The following is a 22,099-nucleotide window of genomic DNA, read 5'->3' as shown; positions in this document are numbered from 1 at the left end:
GGTCGTTGGTAGGTATCCCCACTTGATGCCTGAATAGTACTCACGCGGACTCGATTTCTTTTCGCTTTTCCTGGGTGCCCTAGCCAGAGAGATCACGTGGGCCGGAGAGCAAACACGGAACAGAGCAGAGCCCCGAACCACAGCCAAGTCGAGGGCGTGCGGAACCGCAGGAACTCACAGATCCTGTGAGGGGACCCAGATGGGGAAGAAGCGTCCGTGCCGCGCGAGTGGCCGGAGACGTTTCTCCGTGGGATCTCTCGGGATGTCGCAGGGTGCCGGGTGCAGGGGCACCCCGGGAGGCCCGGTCCACCGAAAAGCCCGAAAAGTCTTCATGTGGGGCAGGCCCGCCCGGAATGGTTTCTTGCAGGGCCGGGCGAGGAGAATTCGGGGGCCCATACCTCCAAGCCCCACACTCGTCTTGAGAGGGTTCCACGTGGCATTCTGAAAGGCCGGGCGACGGAGGGAAGGGGTTCGTGGCTGCGGACAACGCCTGGCTGGAGGAATTCTTTGTCTTTGGCGACGGTTCACCCCGTAGGTCAGGTCATGAGGTTCCTCGACACCTTCCGCGGGGCGGATGTTCACAGGAGGAGTGGGGACGGGACGGCGGACTCGCAGGCCACCCTCCTGTCCCCACTGCTCCCCTCCCTCCAGAACTGGAGTTCGAATCTAGATGGGCCTCTGACCGCACACATCGCTGGGTTTACATCGTGCCGGCTTCACCTTCGATTCTCACAAACGGGCACTCTTGCTGCTTCTAGAAGTGTCCTAGAGAAGAAGACACCGGGTTCCGTACGAGATCAGCTTCTTGGACGTGGCCCTCTGGAGCCCGTGGCTTTGGCTTCAGGGGAAGCGCGCTGCCTACGGTATAGCCTGGCCCGGAAGCTCATCCGAGGATTCCTAAGGAGTTCGCGGGCCTCGAGGATTCTGTTTCCGAAAAGCGTTTTCTGGAACCGGGCGACTTGGGAGAACGTGTCACTGGTCTGGAAAATGGAAGGCCGCTGTCCGAGGGTTCAGAGACCTTCACGCTCCCTCCTTTCACTTGAAAGGTGTCTTCTTTTTTTCTCCCCAACCCCCCCCAACCCCCCGCAACACACACACACCCGACAGCTTGCCTGACCGTTGTTGCTGGGGAGATGAAATCCCAGGAGACGGGAGGCAAAGTAAGTCTCTTTCACACCCCGGGGAAAACGAGAGGAACGGGTCCCCAGCCGTGCGATGTTTCCGTGTCTCAGCACGGCCGACAGTCTCCTCCTCTTTCTAGGTGCTCCCGTTTCCTCCACCCCCCACCCCCCACCCCACCCCACCCCACCCCACCCCACCCCACCCCACCCCATCCCATCCCAAACTAAGGGTTTAGTTTAATGCCAAACTTCTACAAAGAAATAAGCAAATTTTTGTGCAATGTCCAGTGATCTCTTTCTAGGTTGATAGACTGATCAATGCCATGGTTAGTTCCCACAGTAAGTGGATGCCACCCTGTAAATCTTCTTGGCTCATTGCCTGCCACACCCGCTCCATTGCTGGTTAGGAGTAATTTTGTAAAACATGAAAGATAACACAAAATGGACTGATGACTCTGAGAGAAGAATTGTAATTGGAGGAAATTTCAGGACTGGCTCTGATAGTGCATCCATGAAAAAGTAAAACTCATCCAGAGAGTAGAAAAGTGGTTACTAGGGCTATGGGGAGAGGTTGGTAAAAGGGAACAAATGTTCAGCTATAAGATGAATAGAGTCTGAGGATCTAATGTAAAACATGGCACTCTTTTTGACATGTTTTGTATAAATGAAATCTTATGAAGATAAAAATCTAAGTAGGAAAGATGGAGGGAAGAAAAAAAAACAGAAAGTGAAATATGTGAGGTGATATTAATTAACTGGATGAGGAATCCTTTCACATCGTAAACACGTGAAATCACCACAGTTATATTTCAATTTCTTGCAATTTTGTATGTCAATTGTACCTCAAAAAAGTTGAAATTTTAAAAAAAGATATTACAAGATCTATGAAAAACCGTGAAGATTGTGTCTGGCTTGATAACATTGAGAACCTAGAACTCAGGCGATCCAAAACGTCCCCCTGCCGAGGAGAGTGTTTGTGTCATCGATTACTCAATTCCGAATTATCATATGCTCCAGAATTGTCGGTTGGATGCAAGATTTCAAAGCAGCCACATGCTGGAAAACTTAGTTTTAATGAGTTTAGTTCTATTCTCTCAAAGTGGAGCGCTCTATTTAAAGATGATACTTTACGTGGACTTCCTTGATGTTTCGGACGTTGGATCGGAGACGGATGTAGTGAGATATCATGAAGTAATTCCCTGTTTTTCTGTTTATAATTTCCGCGACATGATCCTTCTAGTTAGTAAGAAGCATTTGTGTTGCCTTGAAGAGAATTAGATTATTATCATAATAATGGAAAGGGAAAGTAGTAGGTTTATGCTTGGCCCTCTTATATTTAAAATATACCTTTTTGGCTAGAGTGTGAGGCACAGGAGATCTAGATCCTGCAATCGAGGAATGAATCTGTGCCCTTTGCAATGGAAGCAAACTGTCTTAATCCCTGGAACCCTAAGGAAGTTCCTCAAAAGAGACGGTTTGCGACTAGGTCAGAAATGATAGTCTTCAAAGGCAATCCCTTTAACTTCAAAGGAACAAAATTTACTGACTGAAGAAAAGCCTCTGGGTAATAAGAATGAGGAGTCTCTGACCTATGAGCGGCACATCAATACTCCTATTGCCGGCAACAGGAGTAAAGAGGACATCCCATGACACAGAATGACCTGTCCCAGGAGAGAAGCCCAGGTTCATTCTGCCTGAGAGGAGAAGGCGGGCCGAGTGATGGTCTGGGAAGGGTTTAGAGACTCAGGGTGAGGGCACATGGCTACGCTTGCTGATGAGGGGTCAGATTCCCGATGAGATGAGACGACACGGCTCACCAGCATGGTGGGGCCGTCAAGAACCCCCTCGAATCTTGCAGACCCTCTGCGACCAATGAGAGAGAGCCAGGCACCACTGCTCAGGGGGCACAGCTTCTGCTCTGCTCTTGGCAGGTCCCGGTCACCTGCCACCTTCCTGCCTCCAGCAGAGGTAAAGTAAGGCCCAAATGCCGCCTGAGGATCTTTGAGCTCAGAACGGAAACTCCCTTTTTTTCAGTGGCCTGGAGTGTCGTAAGCAATCCAAAGGTGAGCGGAATTAACTGCAAGTAGTCAGAATAATGGTGAGAACAAAAGGAAATGGCAAGTCATTGTTAACAATCTATGTTGGACTTAAAGTTTTGTGAAGAGAGAGACGGAACCTAGCTTCAGAAGGGGAGGGAGGTCCCGCAAGGTCGAATGAGGCCCACTGGTGGCTGGGGACTCATCTGGAGGAACTTCTCTGAAGAAGGGCCTGGGATCCATCTGAAAGCTGGAGTGGGAACCCAGGCCCGGGAGTGAGCGTCCAGAGCTGGAACGAGAGCTCCCGGGAGACTGACTCGAGCGCGGCTGCTTTCCGGGGCACCCACCTCCCCTTCTCCTCAGCTGATGCCCGCAGGCTGGGTAACGGCCCTTGAGGGAGAAGCCTTGGCAGAAGGTCTCCCCACGGAGGGAGCCCATAGGTGTCTCAGTCTGTCAGTGGCAGTTGCTCATTTTCCCGGGCTGCCAGCCCATCTGAGCTGTTTCTGTTGGAGGGAAAATCTGCCTGAAGTTATGCCTGAGGCCTGAGCTCTCTTGTTATCAAATTAGGCGAATATCCCATACATACTGTGAATACCTGGCATACTGCCATGGAATTCCTAAATATCCGTGTGCCGAAAGCTAACTCCGTCCCCACGTGTGCAAGCTAATTCAGCTGAACTCGCTCGTGTCTGACCCGTGTGGTAGTAGTGGTGAGAGCAGGAGTGGATCGGGAGCGAAAGGACCAGGTGGAATTTCTCGATTCAAATCCATGAATCTCTGAGGACTTGGTGAGCACGTTACACTTTAAGTGTCATTCCTGGCCTGAGAGGTAGCACGAACAGTACTTTTCTGACGGCCTCATGGAGACGTGAGACAGGAGTCGAGATCCACAGTATGCAGCGAGCGGTATCTTTGGTTATAGGCAGATCCAGAAAAAGCTATCAGCTCACTGTTGGTTCTTTCAAAGCACGTATTAGCTGTGTGGTTGCCCGATAACGTGAGTGCCGCCCACCTAGACTGTACACGCACCTCACGCACCGAGTATCTGTCGGCCTTGTAGATGAGGAGGTGGCTGAGTGGCGTTTGCGCGAGTGACTGGGTTTGAATCTAGACAGCACCCTTTGCTGTGGGCTTGGTGAAGTGCCGGTCCTCAGCACACAGGATTCTCATCCTTCCTGGCCGGTTTCTGGCGCCTCTCTACTATCTGGGTTCCACCAGCCTCATCTTTAGCAGCACCGGTGTGCTCTTACCACAAACCTCCGAAACAGCACGTTCTTTCAAGGTGCCTCCTCGTCCTTCACCGCTGGTGCTGGGCTCAGACCGTCCCCTGCCCCACGGCCCTTTCCCGGGCCTTTCCTTTTCACTCTCCCGTGGCTAAAGCTCTGACCCGTCCTCCAAGCGCGAGGCCTCTTCTCACTATTTCGCATTCCAGGCAGGCCTACTTATTCTGGGAGTTATTCCCCCTTGATACTTTCTGTCTATAACCAGGACCAGGACCAAGCATACACATCTCTTTCCACGCAACCCCTTCTTGACGCTCAGCTCTGCCGGGCGTGTTGGTGCTGACTCTCGTACGGATGGTGAGTTGACAGGTGACCGGTGACGGGTGAGCTTTGCATGAACCACGTGAAAAGTATGGTTGGCAAGCCTCTGACACAGATTCCCCCATGGGAAATCGTCGTCACCTCCTGAGACAGTCCTGGGAACAAAGGCGATGAACAGAGGATTCAGTGCTTCCGGACAAATCGAGTGCTTGTTGCAGACACAACCTGCCCCAGAGCGTCCAAGATCAAGTGTGAGGAAAGGCCTAGGAGTAGCAGGACCGGGGACTGAACAAGTCGGCTCTGCTCCTCTCCCGGCTGCAGTCCAAAGAAACGCCAAACAGGATGCCTCTTTGTTGCCATCAAGTGTCCAATTCTACACTTTTGTTAACAATGTATATAATGTTAAGGAGCGGGAGAGCCAGCTTTACTGAAACTTGTGGATCATGCACTTCTCATCCCTGCTACTGTTTGATACAATTAGAGTTTAAGAGCAGCCTGTTTTCCAGGAAAGATACTATATAACCAAAAGGTGCGATTTCTAGTGCCACCTTAATTTCCCCAGTCTCTGGGTACGAGAACTGAACCAAATGTTCTCTAGTATATTTTCAGGGACATGACAAGCTATTCAGATCCTTCCTGATAGATGTTCTGAAAAAGAACTACTAGCTGCAAGAACTAAATCTCAGTTTCAACTCCGGTAGAGGAGAAGCTGCGTTGCTGGCAACAGTTAAAAGAAACACTGTATCTTCCCAAGAATAGACTGGGTACCCCCAGCATTTACCTTGAGGCTGCAGCGAGGAAGACTAAGTCTGCCACTGAACTAGGTCCGTTTCTTTGACTTTAACCTTTATACGTGATTCCTGATATCTTCAGTTTCCGTATGCTGCCTGTAGCCCGAGACGTACAGGGCGCACCCCTCGTCAAGGCTCAGATTTCAAGAGTCTAATACATTTCCATTCAGACACAGATAGAAATCTGCAGAAGAGAGAATAATATGTATCTTGTTGGAGCGTTACAGGAATATCACGACATGACACGTGTGGCCCCGCGCGCCCCCAACCACAAGCCCAGATCTCCCGTCTCCCCTCCGAAACCTCCCCCTCCTCCCCCCCATACCCAGCCACCGAGGCGGGGGGGGGGGGGCCCGGGGAGGGATGGCGGTCTCGGCCCCGGTTCCGAGAGGTCACTCGTGGAGCCGCCCTAGCTAGGCCGAGACGCCAGATGTGGCTGCCCTGCTGCTTCACGTCCATCTCCGTGAGCCATGCCCAAAAGGCACGTGAAATCATTGAGAGCAAATAGCGCCCCCAGAAAGCGCAAAATGATCCTCCTGAACCCCGCACGGCCGCCATCTTGGTGGATCCACGTTAGAGGTCGTTGGTAGGTATCCCCACTTGATGCCTGAATAGTACTCACGCGGACTCGATTTCTTTTCGCTTTTCCTGGGTGCCCTAGCCAGAGAGATCACGTGGGCCGGAGAGCAAACACGGAACAGAGCAGAGCCCCGAACCACAGCCAAGTCGAGGGCGTGCGGAACCGCAGGAACTCACAGATCCTGTGAGGGGACCCAGATGGGGAAGAAGCGTCCGTGCCGCGCGAGTGGCCGGAGACGTTTCTCCGTGGGATCTCTCGGGATGTCGCAGGGTGCCGGGTGCAGGGGCACCCCGGGAGGCCCGGTCCACCGAAAAGCCCGAAAAGTCTTCATGTGGGGCAGGCCCGCCCGGAATGGTTTCTTGCAGGGCCGGGCGAGGAGAATTCGGGGGCCCATACCTCCAAGCCCCACACTCGTCTTGAGAGGGTTCCACGTGGCATTCTGAAAGGCCGGGCGACGGAGGGAAGGGGTTCGTGGCTGCGGACAACGCCTGGCTGGAGGAATTCTTTGTCTTTGGCGACGGTTCACCCCGTAGGTCAGGTCATGAGGTTCCTCGACACCTTCCGCGGGGCGGATGTTCACAGGAGGAGTGGGGACGGGACGGCGGACTCGCAGGCCACCCTCCTGTCCCCACTGCTCCCCTCCCTCCAGAACTGGAGTTCGAATCTAGATGGGCCTCTGACCGCACACATCGCTGGGTTTACATCGTGCCGGCTTCACCTTCGATTCTCACAAACGGGCACTCTTGCTGCTTCTAGAAGTGTCCTAGAGAAGAAGACACCGGGTTCCGTACGAGATCAGCTTCTTGGACGTGGCCCTCTGGAGCCCGTGGCTTTGGCTTCAGGGGAAGCGCGCTGCCTACGGTATAGCCTGGCCCGGAAGCTCATCCGAGGATTCCTAAGGAGTTCGCGGGCCTCGAGGATTCTGTTTCCGAAAAGCGTTTTCTGGAACCGGGCGACTTGGGAGAACGTGTCACTGGTCTGGAAAATGGAAGGCCGCTGTCCGAGGGTTCAGAGACCTTCACGCTCCCTCCTTTCACTTGAAAGGTGTCTTCTTTTTTTCTCCCCAACCCCCCCCAACCCCCCGCAACACACACACACCCGACAGCTTGCCTGACCGTTGTTGCTGGGGAGATGAAATCCCAGGAGACGGGAGGCAAAGTAAGTCTCTTTCACACCCCGGGGAAAACGAGAGGAACGGGTCCCCAGCCGTGCGATGTTTCCGTGTCTCAGCACGGCCGACAGTCTCCTCCTCTTTCTAGGTGCTCCCGTTTCCTCCACCCCCCACCCCCCACCCCACCCCACCCCACCCCACCCCACCCCACCCCACCCCATCCCAAACTAAGGGTTTAGTTTAATGCCAAACTTCTACAAAGAAATAAGCAAATTTTTGTGCAATGTCCAGTGATCTCTTTCTAGGTTGATAGACTGATCAATGCCATGGTTAGTTCCCACAGTAAGTGGATGCCACCCTGTAAATCTTCTTGGCTCATTGCCTGCCACACCCGCTCCATTGCTGGTTAGGAGTAATTTTGTAAAACATGAAAGATAACACAAAATGGACTGATGACTCTGAGAGAAGAATTGTAATTGGAGGAAATTTCAGGACTGGCTCTGATAGTGCATCCATGAAAAAGTAAAACTCATCCAGAGAGTAGAAAAGTGGTTACTAGGGCTATGGGGAGAGGTTGGTAAAAGGGAACAAATGTTCAGCTATAAGATGAATAGAGTCTGAGGATCTAATGTAAAACATGGCACTCTTTTTGACATGTTTTGTATAAATGAAATCTTATGAAGATAAAAATCTAAGTAGGAAAGATGGAGGGAAGAAAAAAAAACAGAAAGTGAAATATGTGAGGTGATATTAATTAACTGGATGAGGAATCCTTTCACATCGTAAACACGTGAAATCACCACAGTTATATTTCAATTTCTTGCAATTTTGTATGTCAATTGTACCTCAAAAAAGTTGAAATTTTAAAAAAAGATATTACAAGATCTATGAAAAACCGTGAAGATTGTGTCTGGCTTGATAACATTGAGAACCTAGAACTCAGGCGATCCAAAACGTCCCCCTGCCGAGGAGAGTGTTTGTGTCATCGATTACTCAATTCCGAATTATCATATGCTCCAGAATTGTCGGTTGGATGCAAGATTTCAAAGCAGCCACATGCTGGAAAACTTAGTTTTAATGAGTTTAGTTCTATTCTCTCAAAGTGGAGCGCTCTATTTAAAGATGATACTTTACGTGGACTTCCTTGATGTTTCGGACGTTGGATCGGAGACGGATGTAGTGAGATATCATGAAGTAATTCCCTGTTTTTCTGTTTATAATTTCCGCGACATGATCCTTCTAGTTAGTAAGAAGCATTTGTGTTGCCTTGAAGAGAATTAGATTATTATCATAATAATGGAAAGGGAAAGTAGTAGGTTTATGCTTGGCCCTCTTATATTTAAAATATACCTTTTTGGCTAGAGTGTGAGGCACAGGAGATCTAGATCCTGCAATCGAGGAATGAATCTGTGCCCTTTGCAATGGAAGCAAACTGTCTTAATCCCTGGAACCCTAAGGAAGTTCCTCAAAAGAGACGGTTTGCGACTAGGTCAGAAATGATAGTCTTCAAAGGCAATCCCTTTAACTTCAAAGGAACAAAATTTACTGACTGAAGAAAAGCCTCTGGGTAATAAGAATGAGGAGTCTCTGACCTATGAGCGGCACATCAATACTCCTATTGCCGGCAACAGGAGTAAAGAGGACATCCCATGACACAGAATGACCTGTCCCAGGAGAGAAGCCCAGGTTCATTCTGCCTGAGAGGAGAAGGCGGGCCGAGTGATGGTCTGGGAAGGGTTTAGAGACTCAGGGTGAGGGCACATGGCTACGCTTGCTGATGAGGGGTCAGATTCCCGATGAGATGAGACGACACGGCTCACCAGCATGGTGGGGCCGTCAAGAACCCCCTCGAATCTTGCAGACCCTCTGCGACCAATGAGAGAGAGCCAGGCACCACTGCTCAGGGGGCACAGCTTCTGCTCTGCTCTTGGCAGGTCCCGGTCACCTGCCACCTTCCTGCCTCCAGCAGAGGTAAAGTAAGGCCCAAATGCCGCCTGAGGATCTTTGAGCTCAGAACGGAAACTCCCTTTTTTTCAGTGGCCTGGAGTGTCGTAAGCAATCCAAAGGTGAGCGGAATTAACTGCAAGTAGTCAGAATAATGGTGAGAACAAAAGGAAATGGCAAGTCATTGTTAACAATCTATGTTGGACTTAAAGTTTTGTGAAGAGAGAGACGGAACCTAGCTTCAGAAGGGGAGGGAGGTCCCGCAAGGTCGAATGAGGCCCACTGGTGGCTGGGGACTCATCTGGAGGAACTTCTCTGAAGAAGGGCCTGGGATCCATCTGAAAGCTGGAGTGGGAACCCAGGCCCGGGAGTGAGCGTCCAGAGCTGGAACGAGAGCTCCCGGGAGACTGACTCGAGCGCGGCTGCTTTCCGGGGCACCCACCTCCCCTTCTCCTCAGCTGATGCCCGCAGGCTGGGTAACGGCCCTTGAGGGAGAAGCCTTGGCAGAAGGTCTCCCCACGGAGGGAGCCCATAGGTGTCTCAGTCTGTCAGTGGCAGTTGCTCATTTTCCCGGGCTGCCAGCCCATCTGAGCTGTTTCTGTTGGAGGGAAAATCTGCCTGAAGTTATGCCTGAGGCCTGAGCTCTCTTGTTATCAAATTAGGCGAATATCCCATACATACTGTGAATACCTGGCATACTGCCATGGAATTCCTAAATATCCGTGTGCCGAAAGCTAACTCCGTCCCCACGTGTGCAAGCTAATTCAGCTGAACTCGCTCGTGTCTGACCCGTGTGGTAGTAGTGGTGAGAGCAGGAGTGGATCGGGAGCGAAAGGACCAGGTGGAATTTCTCGATTCAAATCCATGAATCTCTGAGGACTTGGTGAGCACGTTACACTTTAAGTGTCATTCCTGGCCTGAGAGGTAGCACGAACAGTACTTTTCTGACGGCCTCATGGAGACGTGAGACAGGAGTCGAGATCCACAGTATGCAGCGAGCGGTATCTTTGGTTATAGGCAGATCCAGAAAAAGCTATCAGCTCACTGTTGGTTCTTTCAAAGCACGTATTAGCTGTGTGGTTGCCCGATAACGTGAGTGCCGCCCACCTAGACTGTACACGCACCTCACGCACCGAGTATCTGTCGGCCTTGTAGATGAGGAGGTGGCTGAGTGGCGTTTGCGCGAGTGACTGGGTTTGAATCTAGACAGCACCCTTTGCTGTGGGCTTGGTGAAGTGCCGGTCCTCAGCACACAGGATTCTCATCCTTCCTGGCCGGTTTCTGGCGCCTCTCTACTATCTGGGTTCCACCAGCCTCATCTTTAGCAGCACCGGTGTGCTCTTACCACAAACCTCCGAAACAGCACGTTCTTTCAAGGTGCCTCCTCGTCCTTCACCGCTGGTGCTGGGCTCAGACCGTCCCCTGCCCCACGGCCCTTTCCCGGGCCTTTCCTTTTCACTCTCCCGTGGCTAAAGCTCTGACCCGTCCTCCAAGCGCGAGGCCTCTTCTCACTATTTCGCATTCCAGGCAGGCCTACTTATTCTGGGAGTTATTCCCCCTTGATACTTTCTGTCTATAACCAGGACCAGGACCAAGCATACACATCTCTTTCCACGCAACCCCTTCTTGACGCTCAGCTCTGCCGGGCGTGTTGGTGCTGACTCTCGTACGGATGGTGAGTTGACAGGTGACCGGTGACGGGTGAGCTTTGCATGAACCACGTGAAAAGTATGGTTGGCAAGCCTCTGACACAGATTCCCCCATGGGAAATCGTCGTCACCTCCTGAGACAGTCCTGGGAACAAAGGCGATGAACAGAGGATTCAGTGCTTCCGGACAAATCGAGTGCTTGTTGCAGACACAACCTGCCCCAGAGCGTCCAAGATCAAGTGTGAGGAAAGGCCTAGGAGTAGCAGGACCGGGGACTGAACAAGTCGGCTCTGCTCCTCTCCCGGCTGCAGTCCAAAGAAACGCCAAACAGGATGCCTCTTTGTTGCCATCAAGTGTCCAATTCTACACTTTTGTTAACAATGTATATAATGTTAAGGAGCGGGAGAGCCAGCTTTACTGAAACTTGTGGATCATGCACTTCTCATCCCTGCTACTGTTTGATACAATTAGAGTTTAAGAGCAGCCTGTTTTCCAGGAAAGATACTATATAACCAAAAGGTGCGATTTCTAGTGCCACCTTAATTTCCCCAGTCTCTGGGTACGAGAACTGAACCAAATGTTCTCTAGTATATTTTCAGGGACATGACAAGCTATTCAGATCCTTCCTGATAGATGTTCTGAAAAAGAACTACTAGCTGCAAGAACTAAATCTCAGTTTCAACTCCGGTAGAGGAGAAGCTGCGTTGCTGGCAACAGTTAAAAGAAACACTGTATCTTCCCAAGAATAGACTGGGTACCCCCAGCATTTACCTTGAGGCTGCAGCGAGGAAGACTAAGTCTGCCACTGAACTAGGTCCGTTTCTTTGACTTTAACCTTTATACGTGATTCCTGATATCTTCAGTTTCCGTATGCTGCCTGTAGCCCGAGACGTACAGGGCGCACCCCTCGTCAAGGCTCAGATTTCAAGAGTCTAATACATTTCCATTCAGACACAGATAGAAATCTGCAGAAGAGAGAATAATATGTATCTTGTTGGAGCGTTACAGGAATATCACGACATGACACGTGTGGCCCCGCGCGCCCCCAACCACAAGCCCAGATCTCCCGTCTCCCCTCCGAAACCTCCCCCTCCTCCCCCCCATACCCAGCCACCGAGGCGGGGGGGGGGGGGCCCGGGGAGGGATGGCGGTCTCGGCCCCGGTTCCGAGAGGTCACTCGTGGAGCCGCCCTAGCTAGGCCGAGACGCCAGATGTGGCTGCCCTGCTGCTTCACGTCCATCTCCGTGAGCCATGCCCAAAAGGCACGTGAAATCATTGAGAGCAAATAGCGCCCCCAGAAAGCGCAAAATGATCCTCCTGAACCCCGCACGGCCGCCATCTTGGTGGATCCACGTTAGAGGTCGTTGGTAGGTATCCCCACTTGATGCCTGAATAGTACTCACGCGGACTCGATTTCTTTTCGCTTTTCCTGGGTGCCCTAGCCAGAGAGATCACGTGGGCCGGAGAGCAAACACGGAACAGAGCAGAGCCCCGAACCACAGCCAAGTCGAGGGCGTGCGGAACCGCAGGAACTCACAGATCCTGTGAGGGGACCCAGATGGGGAAGAAGCGTCCGTGCCGCGCGAGTGGCCGGAGACGTTTCTCCGTGGGATCTCTCGGGATGTCGCAGGGTGCCGGGTGCAGGGGCACCCCGGGAGGCCCGGTCCACCGAAAAGCCCGAAAAGTCTTCATGTGGGGCAGGCCCGCCCGGAATGGTTTCTTGCAGGGCCGGGCGAGGAGAATTCGGGGGCCCATACCTCCAAGCCCCACACTCGTCTTGAGAGGGTTCCACGTGGCATTCTGAAAGGCCGGGCGACGGAGGGAAGGGGTTCGTGGCTGCGGACAACGCCTGGCTGGAGGAATTCTTTGTCTTTGGCGACGGTTCACCCCGTAGGTCAGGTCATGAGGTTCCTCGACACCTTCCGCGGGGCGGATGTTCACAGGAGGAGTGGGGACGGGACGGCGGACTCGCAGGCCACCCTCCTGTCCCCACTGCTCCCCTCCCTCCAGAACTGGAGTTCGAATCTAGATGGGCCTCTGACCGCACACATCGCTGGGTTTACATCGTGCCGGCTTCACCTTCGATTCTCACAAACGGGCACTCTTGCTGCTTCTAGAAGTGTCCTAGAGAAGAAGACACCGGGTTCCGTACGAGATCAGCTTCTTGGACGTGGCCCTCTGGAGCCCGTGGCTTTGGCTTCAGGGGAAGCGCGCTGCCTACGGTATAGCCTGGCCCGGAAGCTCATCCGAGGATTCCTAAGGAGTTCGCGGGCCTCGAGGATTCTGTTTCCGAAAAGCGTTTTCTGGAACCGGGCGACTTGGGAGAACGTGTCACTGGTCTGGAAAATGGAAGGCCGCTGTCCGAGGGTTCAGAGACCTTCACGCTCCCTCCTTTCACTTGAAAGGTGTCTTCTTTTTTTCTCCCCAACCCCCCCCAACCCCCCGCAACACACACACACCCGACAGCTTGCCTGACCGTTGTTGCTGGGGAGATGAAATCCCAGGAGACGGGAGGCAAAGTAAGTCTCTTTCACACCCCGGGGAAAACGAGAGGAACGGGTCCCCAGCCGTGCGATGTTTCCGTGTCTCAGCACGGCCGACAGTCTCCTCCTCTTTCTAGGTGCTCCCGTTTCCTCCACCCCCCACCCCCCACCCCACCCCACCCCACCCCACCCCACCCCACCCCACCCCATCCCATCCCAAACTAAGGGTTTAGTTTAATGCCAAACTTCTACAAAGAAATAAGCAAATTTTTGTGCAATGTCCAGTGATCTCTTTCTAGGTTGATAGACTGATCAATGCCATGGTTAGTTCCCACAGTAAGTGGATGCCACCCTGTAAATCTTCTTGGCTCATTGCCTGCCACACCCGCTCCATTGCTGGTTAGGAGTAATTTTGTAAAACATGAAAGATAACACAAAATGGACTGATGACTCTGAGAGAAGAATTGTAATTGGAGGAAATTTCAGGACTGGCTCTGATAGTGCATCCATGAAAAAGTAAAACTCATCCAGAGAGTAGAAAAGTGGTTACTAGGGCTATGGGGAGAGGTTGGTAAAAGGGAACAAATGTTCAGCTATAAGATGAATAGAGTCTGAGGATCTAATGTAAAACATGGCACTCTTTTTGACATGTTTTGTATAAATGAAATCTTATGAAGATAAAAATCTAAGTAGGAAAGATGGAGGGAAGAAAAAAAAACAGAAAGTGAAATATGTGAGGTGATATTAATTAACTGGATGAGGAATCCTTTCACATCGTAAACACGTGAAATCACCACAGTTATATTTCAATTTCTTGCAATTTTGTATGTCAATTGTACCTCAAAAAAGTTGAAATTTTAAAAAAAGATATTACAAGATCTATGAAAAACCGTGAAGATTGTGTCTGGCTTGATAACATTGAGAACCTAGAACTCAGGCGATCCAAAACGTCCCCCTGCCGAGGAGAGTGTTTGTGTCATCGATTACTCAATTCCGAATTATCATATGCTCCAGAATTGTCGGTTGGATGCAAGATTTCAAAGCAGCCACATGCTGGAAAACTTAGTTTTAATGAGTTTAGTTCTATTCTCTCAAAGTGGAGCGCTCTATTTAAAGATGATACTTTACGTGGACTTCCTTGATGTTTCGGACGTTGGATCGGAGACGGATGTAGTGAGATATCATGAAGTAATTCCCTGTTTTTCTGTTTATAATTTCCGCGACATGATCCTTCTAGTTAGTAAGAAGCATTTGTGTTGCCTTGAAGAGAATTAGATTATTATCATAATAATGGAAAGGGAAAGTAGTAGGTTTATGCTTGGCCCTCTTATATTTAAAATATACCTTTTTGGCTAGAGTGTGAGGCACAGGAGATCTAGATCCTGCAATCGAGGAATGAATCTGTGCCCTTTGCAATGGAAGCAAACTGTCTTAATCCCTGGAACCCTAAGGAAGTTCCTCAAAAGAGACGGTTTGCGACTAGGTCAGAAATGATAGTCTTCAAAGGCAATCCCTTTAACTTCAAAGGAACAAAATTTACTGACTGAAGAAAAGCCTCTGGGTAATAAGAATGAGGAGTCTCTGACCTATGAGCGGCACATCAATACTCCTATTGCCGGCAACAGGAGTAAAGAGGACATCCCATGACACAGAATGACCTGTCCCAGGAGAGAAGCCCAGGTTCATTCTGCCTGAGAGGAGAAGGCGGGCCGAGTGATGGTCTGGGAAGGGTTTAGAGACTCAGGGTGAGGGCACATGGCTACGCTTGCTGATGAGGGGTCAGATTCCCGATGAGATGAGACGACACGGCTCACCAGCATGGTGGGGCCGTCAAGAACCCCCTCGAATCTTGCAGACCCTCTGCGACCAATGAGAGAGAGCCAGGCACCACTGCTCAGGGGGCACAGCTTCTGCTCTGCTCTTGGCAGGTCCCGGTCACCTGCCACCTTCCTGCCTCCAGCAGAGGTAAAGTAAGGCCCAAATGCCGCCTGAGGATCTTTGAGCTCAGAACGGAAACTCCCTTTTTTTCAGTGGCCTGGAGTGTCGTAAGCAATCCAAAGGTGAGCGGAATTAACTGCAAGTAGTCAGAATAATGGTGAGAACAAAAGGAAATGGCAAGTCATTGTTAACAATCTATGTTGGACTTAAAGTTTTGTGAAGAGAGAGACGGAACCTAGCTTCAGAAGGGGAGGGAGGTCCCGCAAGGTCGAATGAGGCCCACTGGTGGCTGGGGACTCATCTGGAGGAACTTCTCTGAAGAAGGGCCTGGGATCCATCTGAAAGCTGGAGTGGGAACCCAGGCCCGGGAGTGAGCGTCCAGAGCTGGAACGAGAGCTCCCGGGAGACTGACTCGAGCGCGGCTGCTTTCCGGGGCACCCACCTCCCCTTCTCCTCAGCTGATGCCCGCAGGCTGGGTAACGGCCCTTGAGGGAGAAGCCTTGGCAGAAGGTCTCCCCACGGAGGGAGCCCATAGGTGTCTCAGTCTGTCAGTGGCAGTTGCTCATTTTCCCGGGCTGCCAGCCCATCTGAGCTGTTTCTGTTGGAGGGAAAATCTGCCTGAAGTTATGCCTGAGGCCTGAGCTCTCTTGTTATCAAATTAGGCGAATATCCCATACATACTGTGAATACCTGGCATACTGCCATGGAATTCCTAAATATCCGTGTGCCGAAAGCTAACTCCGTCCCCACGTGTGCAAGCTAATTCAGCTGAACTCGCTCGTGTCTGACCCGTGTGGTAGTAGTGGTGAGAGCAGGAGTGGATCGGGAGCGAAAGGACCAGGTGGAATTTCTCGATTCAAATCCATGAATCTCTGAGGACTTGGTGAGCACGTTACACTTTAAGTGTCATTCCTGGCCTGAGAGGTAGCACGAACAGTACTTTTCTGACGGCCTCATGGAGACGTGAGACAGGAGTCGAGATCCACAGTATGCAGCGAGCGGTATCTTTGGTTATAGGCAGATCCAGAAAAAGCTATCAGCTCACTGTTGGTTCTTTCAAAGCACGTATTAGCTGTGTGGTTGCCCGATAACGTGAGTGCCGCCCACCTAGACTGTACACGCACCTCACGCACCGAGTATCTGTCGGCCTTGTAGATGAGGAGGTGGCTGAGTGGCGTTTGCGCGAGTGACTGGGTTTGAATCTAGACAGCACCCTTTGCTGTGGGCTTGGTGAAGTGCCGGTCCTCAGCACACAGGATTCTCATCCTTCCTGGCCGGTTTCTGGCGCCTCTCTACTATCTGGGTTCCACCAGCCTCATCTTTAGCAGCACCGGTGTGCTCTTACCACAAACCTCCGAAACAGCACGTTCTTTCAAGGTGCCTCCTCGTCCTTCACCGCTGGTGCTGGGCTCAGACCGTCCCCTGCCCCACGGCCCTTTCCCGGGCCTTTCCTTTTCACTCTCCCGTGGCTAAAGCTCTGACCCGTCCTCCAAGCGCGAGGCCTCTTCTCACTATTTCGCATTCCAGGCAGGCCTACTTATTCTGGGAGTTATTCCCCCTTGATACTTTCTGTCTATAACCAGGACCAGGACCAAGCATACACATCTCTTTCCACGCAACCCCTTCTTGACGCTCAGCTCTGCCGGGCGTGTTGGTGCTGACTCTCGTACGGATGGTGAGTTGACAGGTGACCGGTGACGGGTGAGCTTTGCATGAACCACGTGAAAAGTATGGTTGGCAAGCCTCTGACACAGATTCCCCCATGGGAAATCGTCGTCACCTCCTGAGACAGTCCTGGGAACAAAGGCGATGAACAGAGGATTCAGTGCTTCCGGACAAATCGAGTGCTTGTTGCAGACACAACCTGCCCCAGAGCGTCCAAGATCAAGTGTGAGGAAAGGCCTAGGAGTAGCAGGACCGGGGACTGAACAAGTCGGCTCTGCTCCTCTCCCGGCTGCAGTCCAAAGAAACGCCAAACAGGATGCCTCTTTGTTGCCATCAAGTGTCCAATTCTACACTTTTGTTAACAATGTATATAATGTTAAGGAGCGGGAGAGCCAGCTTTACTGAAACTTGTGGATCATGCACTTCTCATCCCTGCTACTGTTTGATACAATTAGAGTTTAAGAGCAGCCTGTTTTCCAGGAAAGATACTATATAACCAAAAGGTGCGATTTCTAGTGCCACCTTAATTTCCCCAGTCTCTGGGTACGAGAACTGAACCAAATGTTCTCTAGTATATTTTCAGGGACATGACAAGCTATTCAGATCCTTCCTGATAGATGTTCTGAAAAAGAACTACTAGCTGCAAGAACTAAATCTCAGTTTCAACTCCGGTAGAGGAGAAGCTGCGTTGCTGGCAACAGTTAAAAGAAACACTGTATCTTCCCAAGAATAGACTGGGTACCCCCAGCATTTACCTTGAGGCTGCAGCGAGGAAGACTAAGTCTGCCACTGAACTAGGTCCGTTTCTTTGACTTTAACCTTTATACGTGATTCCTGATATCTTCAGTTTCCGTATGCTGCCTGTAGCCCGAGACGTACAGGGCGCACCCCTCGTCAAGGCTCAGATTTCAAGAGTCTAATACATTTCCATTCAGACACAGATAGAAATCTGCAGAAGAGAGAATAATATGTATCTTGTTGGAGCGTTACAGGAATATCACGACATGACACGTGTGGCCCCGCGCGCCCCCAACCACAAGCCCAGATCTCCCGTCTCCCCTCCGAAACCTCCCCCTCCTCCCCCCCATACCCAGCCACCGAGGCGGGGGGGGGGGGCCCGGGGAGGGATGGCGGTCTCGGCCCCGGTTCCGAGAGGTCACTCGTGGAGCCGCCCTAGCTAGGCCGAGACGCCAGATGTGGCTGCCCTGCTGCTTCACGTCCATCTCCGTGAGCCATGCCCAAAAGGCACGTGAAATCATTGAGAGCAAATAGCGCCCCCAGAAAGCGCAAAATGATCCTCCTGAACCCCGCACGGCCGCCATCTTGGTGGATCCACGTTAGAGGTCGTTGGTAGGTATCCCCACTTGATGCCTGAATAGTACTCACGCGGACTCGATTTCTTTTCGCTTTTCCTGGGTGCCCTAGCCAGAGAGATCACGTGGGCCGGAGAGCAAACACGGAACAGAGCAGAGCCCCGAACCACAGCCAAGTCGAGGGCGTGCGGAACCGCAGGAACTCACAGATCCTGTGAGGGGACCCAGATGGGGAAGAAGCGTCCGTGCCGCGCGAGTGGCCGGAGACGTTTCTCCGTGGGATCTCTCGGGATGTCGCAGGGTGCCGGGTGCAGGGGCACCCCGGGAGGCCCGGTCCACCGAAAAGCCCGAAAAGTCTTCATGTGGGGCAGGCCCGCCCGGAATGGTTTCTTGCAGGGCCGGGCGAGGAGAATTCGGGGGCCCATACCTCCAAGCCCCACACTCGTCTTGAGAGGGTTCCACGTGGCATTCTGAAAGGCCGGGCGACGGAGGGAAGGGGTTCGTGGCTGCGGACAACGCCTGGCTGGAGGAATTCTTTGTCTTTGGCGACGGTTCACCCCGTAGGTCAGGTCATGAGGTTCCTCGACACCTTCCGCGGGGCGGATGTTCACAGGAGGAGTGGGGACGGGACGGCGGACTCGCAGGCCACCCTCCTGTCCCCACTGCTCCCCTCCCTCCAGAACTGGAGTTCGAATCTAGATGGGCCTCTGACCGCACACATCGCTGGGTTTACATCGTGCCGGCTTCACCTTCGATTCTCACAAACGGGCACTCTTGCTGCTTCTAGAAGTGTCCTAGAGAAGAAGACACCGGGTTCCGTACGAGATCAGCTTCTTGGACGTGGCCCTCTGGAGCCCGTGGCTTTGGCTTCAGGGGAAGCGCGCTGCCTACGGTATAGCCTGGCCCGGAAGCTCATCCGAGGATTCCTAAGGAGTTCGCGGGCCTCGAGGATTCTGTTTCCGAAAAGCGTTTTCTGGAACCGGGCGACTTGGGAGAACGTGTCACTGGTCTGGAAAATGGAAGGCCGCTGTCCGAGGGTTCAGAGACCTTCACGCTCCCTCCTTTCACTTGAAAGGTGTCTTCTTTTTTTCTCCCCAACCCCCCCCAACCCCCCGCAACACACACACACCCGACAGCTTGCCTGACCGTTGTTGCTGGGGAGATGAAATCCCAGGAGACGGGAGGCAAAGTAAGTCTCTTTCACACCCCGGGGAAAACGAGAGGAACGGGTCCCCAGCCGTGCGATGTTTCCGTGTCTCAGCACGGCCGACAGTCTCCTCCTCTTTCTAGGTGCTCCCGTTTCCTCCACCCCCCACCCCCCACCCCCACCCCCCGCCACCGACCCCCGCCCCCAGCAGCCCTGCCACCCCACCCCAGACCAGACCGCCCGGCCCGGCCGCCCGGCCGCCTTTCCTTTCCGGTGTTTGTGGCCAGTTGTTTTGAAATCCATGTTCTCCTGTCCTCACGTGCACTTTCCCCACCCAGCGGCGCATGCTTGTGTTTGTTGTCGTTGGACTTGATCACGGTCTCGACACAGGTTGACTTTCGTTTTCTCTTGTTGGGGGTCCGAGTGTCTCCTTCTTTTCCTTTCTTGCTCCTGGGCTTGCGTGTCTGTGTCTGTGTCTGCTTTCGAGGAGTCCTGCTTTGTTCTCGGAGCAGCGCTTGCCTGGTTTCGCTTTGCCGGTCGGTCCCTCCCTCCCTGCCTCCCTCCCTTCTCTCTCTCCCTCCCTCCCTCCCTCCTTCGGGGGAGGGGGCCCGGGGGAGCCCGGGATGTCACTGGTGCCCCTCTCTCGGCCGTCCCCGCCCCGAGCCCCGCCGCCCGCCGGCGTCTCCGTGGAATGTCCCCCCACCAGCCTGGCATCGCGTGGGTGGGTGGGGGGAGCGCGTCTCCTTCGTGGCAGCCTCCTGGGGAGCTATTTCCCAGCTCCTCTCCCTTCCTCTGCGGCCGGGGTCGCGTCGCGTCGCGTCTCTCGGAGGCGGCGGCTCCGGGCCGAGCTCGGGCGTTTGGGCGGCCGGCGACAGCGACCCGTCCTCGGGACATTGGAGCCGGTTGTCAGGAGCCACCTGGCGGCCGCTTTTATAGTGTCCCTCCCCTCTGGAGCTTCGGCGACCTTCAGGAGGGTTGTGACTCAGCCGCCGGGCCCGAGGCACAGCTCTCAGAGACCAGCTCTGCTGGCGGCGACAGTGGCGGTGGCGCCGAGGCCTAGGGACGTCCTGCTGTCGCCGGAGATTGGTTCTCTAGGTTTCTGAGGAGGGTGGCCGTCGCGGCGGCGGCGGCGCTCCAGAGCCGGGCTCTGGGGTGGCCTGACCGGGTCGACCAGCGTCTCCCCGTGCCCCTCCGGCCGCGGAGACGGACCGGCCGGACCCTACCTGGGCCGGGCCGCCGCGGTGGGCAGGGAGGGAGAGGGTCGTCCCTCCCTGGAGCGCCTGGGACTCGGCGGTCTGGCCTCCTCCCGGGCCTCCCTCAGGAGGGTTTGCTTTCTTCCTTCAGGAGGGTTGGCTCCCGCCCTCCAAAGGATTTGCTGTTCGCCTTTTCAGAAGGGTTTGCGTCTCCCTTCAGGAGGTTCTTGCTTTCCCGCCCTTTCAGGAGGGTTCGCCACCCCGGAGGGTTTGCTTTCTCACCCCTCCCCAACTCCCTGAATCACGGCCAGGAGGTCAGGGACCGGCTCGAGCCGTCCTGGGTGCCACGGACAGGACGGTCTGGGGCCCCGGGCGTGGTCCCTCGTGGGGGCCCGCTCGTCTCGTGGGAGGCGCCTCGCCGGCGGGTCTCTCTTCGTTTTTCTCTCTGGCAACTCGAAGCCAAACCCCCGCTCGGAGACTCGGACGGACGGGTACACCTACCCGTGCGGGCGAAGGGGGAGGGCGTCCCCGGCCAGCTCCCTCCCCCTTGGCGTCTGCGCCCCCACCTCGCCCACCGGGCGCCCCCTTCGCCCCCCTCCCCCCCCCAGTCGACCAGATGACCCCCGACAGCTCCGGGCCTGGTGTTTCTGGGGTAGTGCTGGGGACAGGTGGCGGTGCCAAGGTGCCAAGGTCCCTCTCTGCCAGTCGTGGGTGGGCCCCGCTGTCGGGCGCTGTCATTTTGTCGCCCGAAATGGGCCTTTTCTGCCACCAGGTAAGTGCCGACACGGTCTCTCTCGGCGTCTGCCGCCGAGGACTTTGGGCCTCTGGACGCACGCGGGGCTCTGGGCCTCTGGGCCGCCGGCCTGGGCCTGTGCGCCGGCTCCCGCGTGGCGTGTCTGGCAGACCCGACCCGTGGCGCCACCTCCGGTCTCTGGGTGACCCGAGGGCGGCGGGGCGAGGCGCCGTGGGTCTTCTACCCTGTGTGACCCCCGCTGCGGGCGCCCGGTGGTGGCCGGGACGACGCCCGCTCTTGTAGGCTCCGTGCCCCGTGTCAGGCAGCTCCTCCTCCTGGGGTCGTCGTCGGCGGCTGTCGCCTGAGGCGAGGCGAGGTGAGGTGTGGCGGGGGGAGGCGGCCGGCGAGGCTTAAAGCGGGCCCCTCCGGCGACTGTCCTCACCGTGCCTTCCCCCCCTCCCCCTCGGCTCAACGGATCGATGTGGTGTGGTCGTGCTCTCCCGGGCCGGGCCTAAGCCGTGCCGGACGAGGGACGGGCGTTCCTGGTGAACGTGTGCGGTCTTCTCGGTCTGTCCACGGGGCCCCTCGCCTGCCTTTCCCCCTGCCCGTCGGGGAGGGTGAGGAAGGCGGGAGGGTGGGTGCGGCCTCCGGCCCTGACTCTCGGTCTCCTGCCCGCCCCCCTCCACGGGGCGTCAGGGAGGCCGTCGGTCTTCGGACACAGCGGACGCTCTCGCTTCGCCTTCTCGGCGCGTGTCCCGCGAGCGGCCCTCCCCGCGGTGGGGGGGGCTGTGCCCGCTGCTGCGCCGCGCGCCCCGCGTGGGTGGGTGAGCGTGCCTCGTTTAACCCTCGGT

The 22,099-nt window shown here is 54.3% G+C and overlaps 1 long non-coding RNA gene across 1 annotated transcript; it reads right to left on the bottom strand.

The window, feature by feature from the left end:
- Positions 1–13,706: 13,706 nt before the first annotated feature.
- Positions 13,707–20,147, bottom strand: LOC145518743 (uncharacterized). Its single transcript, XR_014063242.1, has 3 exons — positions 20,030–20,147; positions 17,618–17,811; positions 13,707–16,991 (listed from the first exon to the last, which is right to left on the bottom strand). It is a non-coding gene; the product is annotated as an uncharacterized LOC145518743 (long non-coding RNA).
- Between the last annotated feature and the right edge of the window lie 1,952 nt (positions 20,148–22,099).

This window comes from Giraffa tippelskirchi, chromosome 8 (genome assembly GCF_054371585.1).
Source record: "Giraffa tippelskirchi isolate mGirTip1 chromosome 8, T2T-mGirTip1v1.2.pri, whole genome shotgun sequence".
NCBI classification, from domain to species: Eukaryota; Metazoa; Chordata; class Mammalia; order Artiodactyla; family Giraffidae; genus Giraffa; species Giraffa tippelskirchi.
The sequence above is the reverse complement of the archived record's forward strand: the minus strand, read 5'-3'. Positions and strand labels throughout refer to the sequence as shown.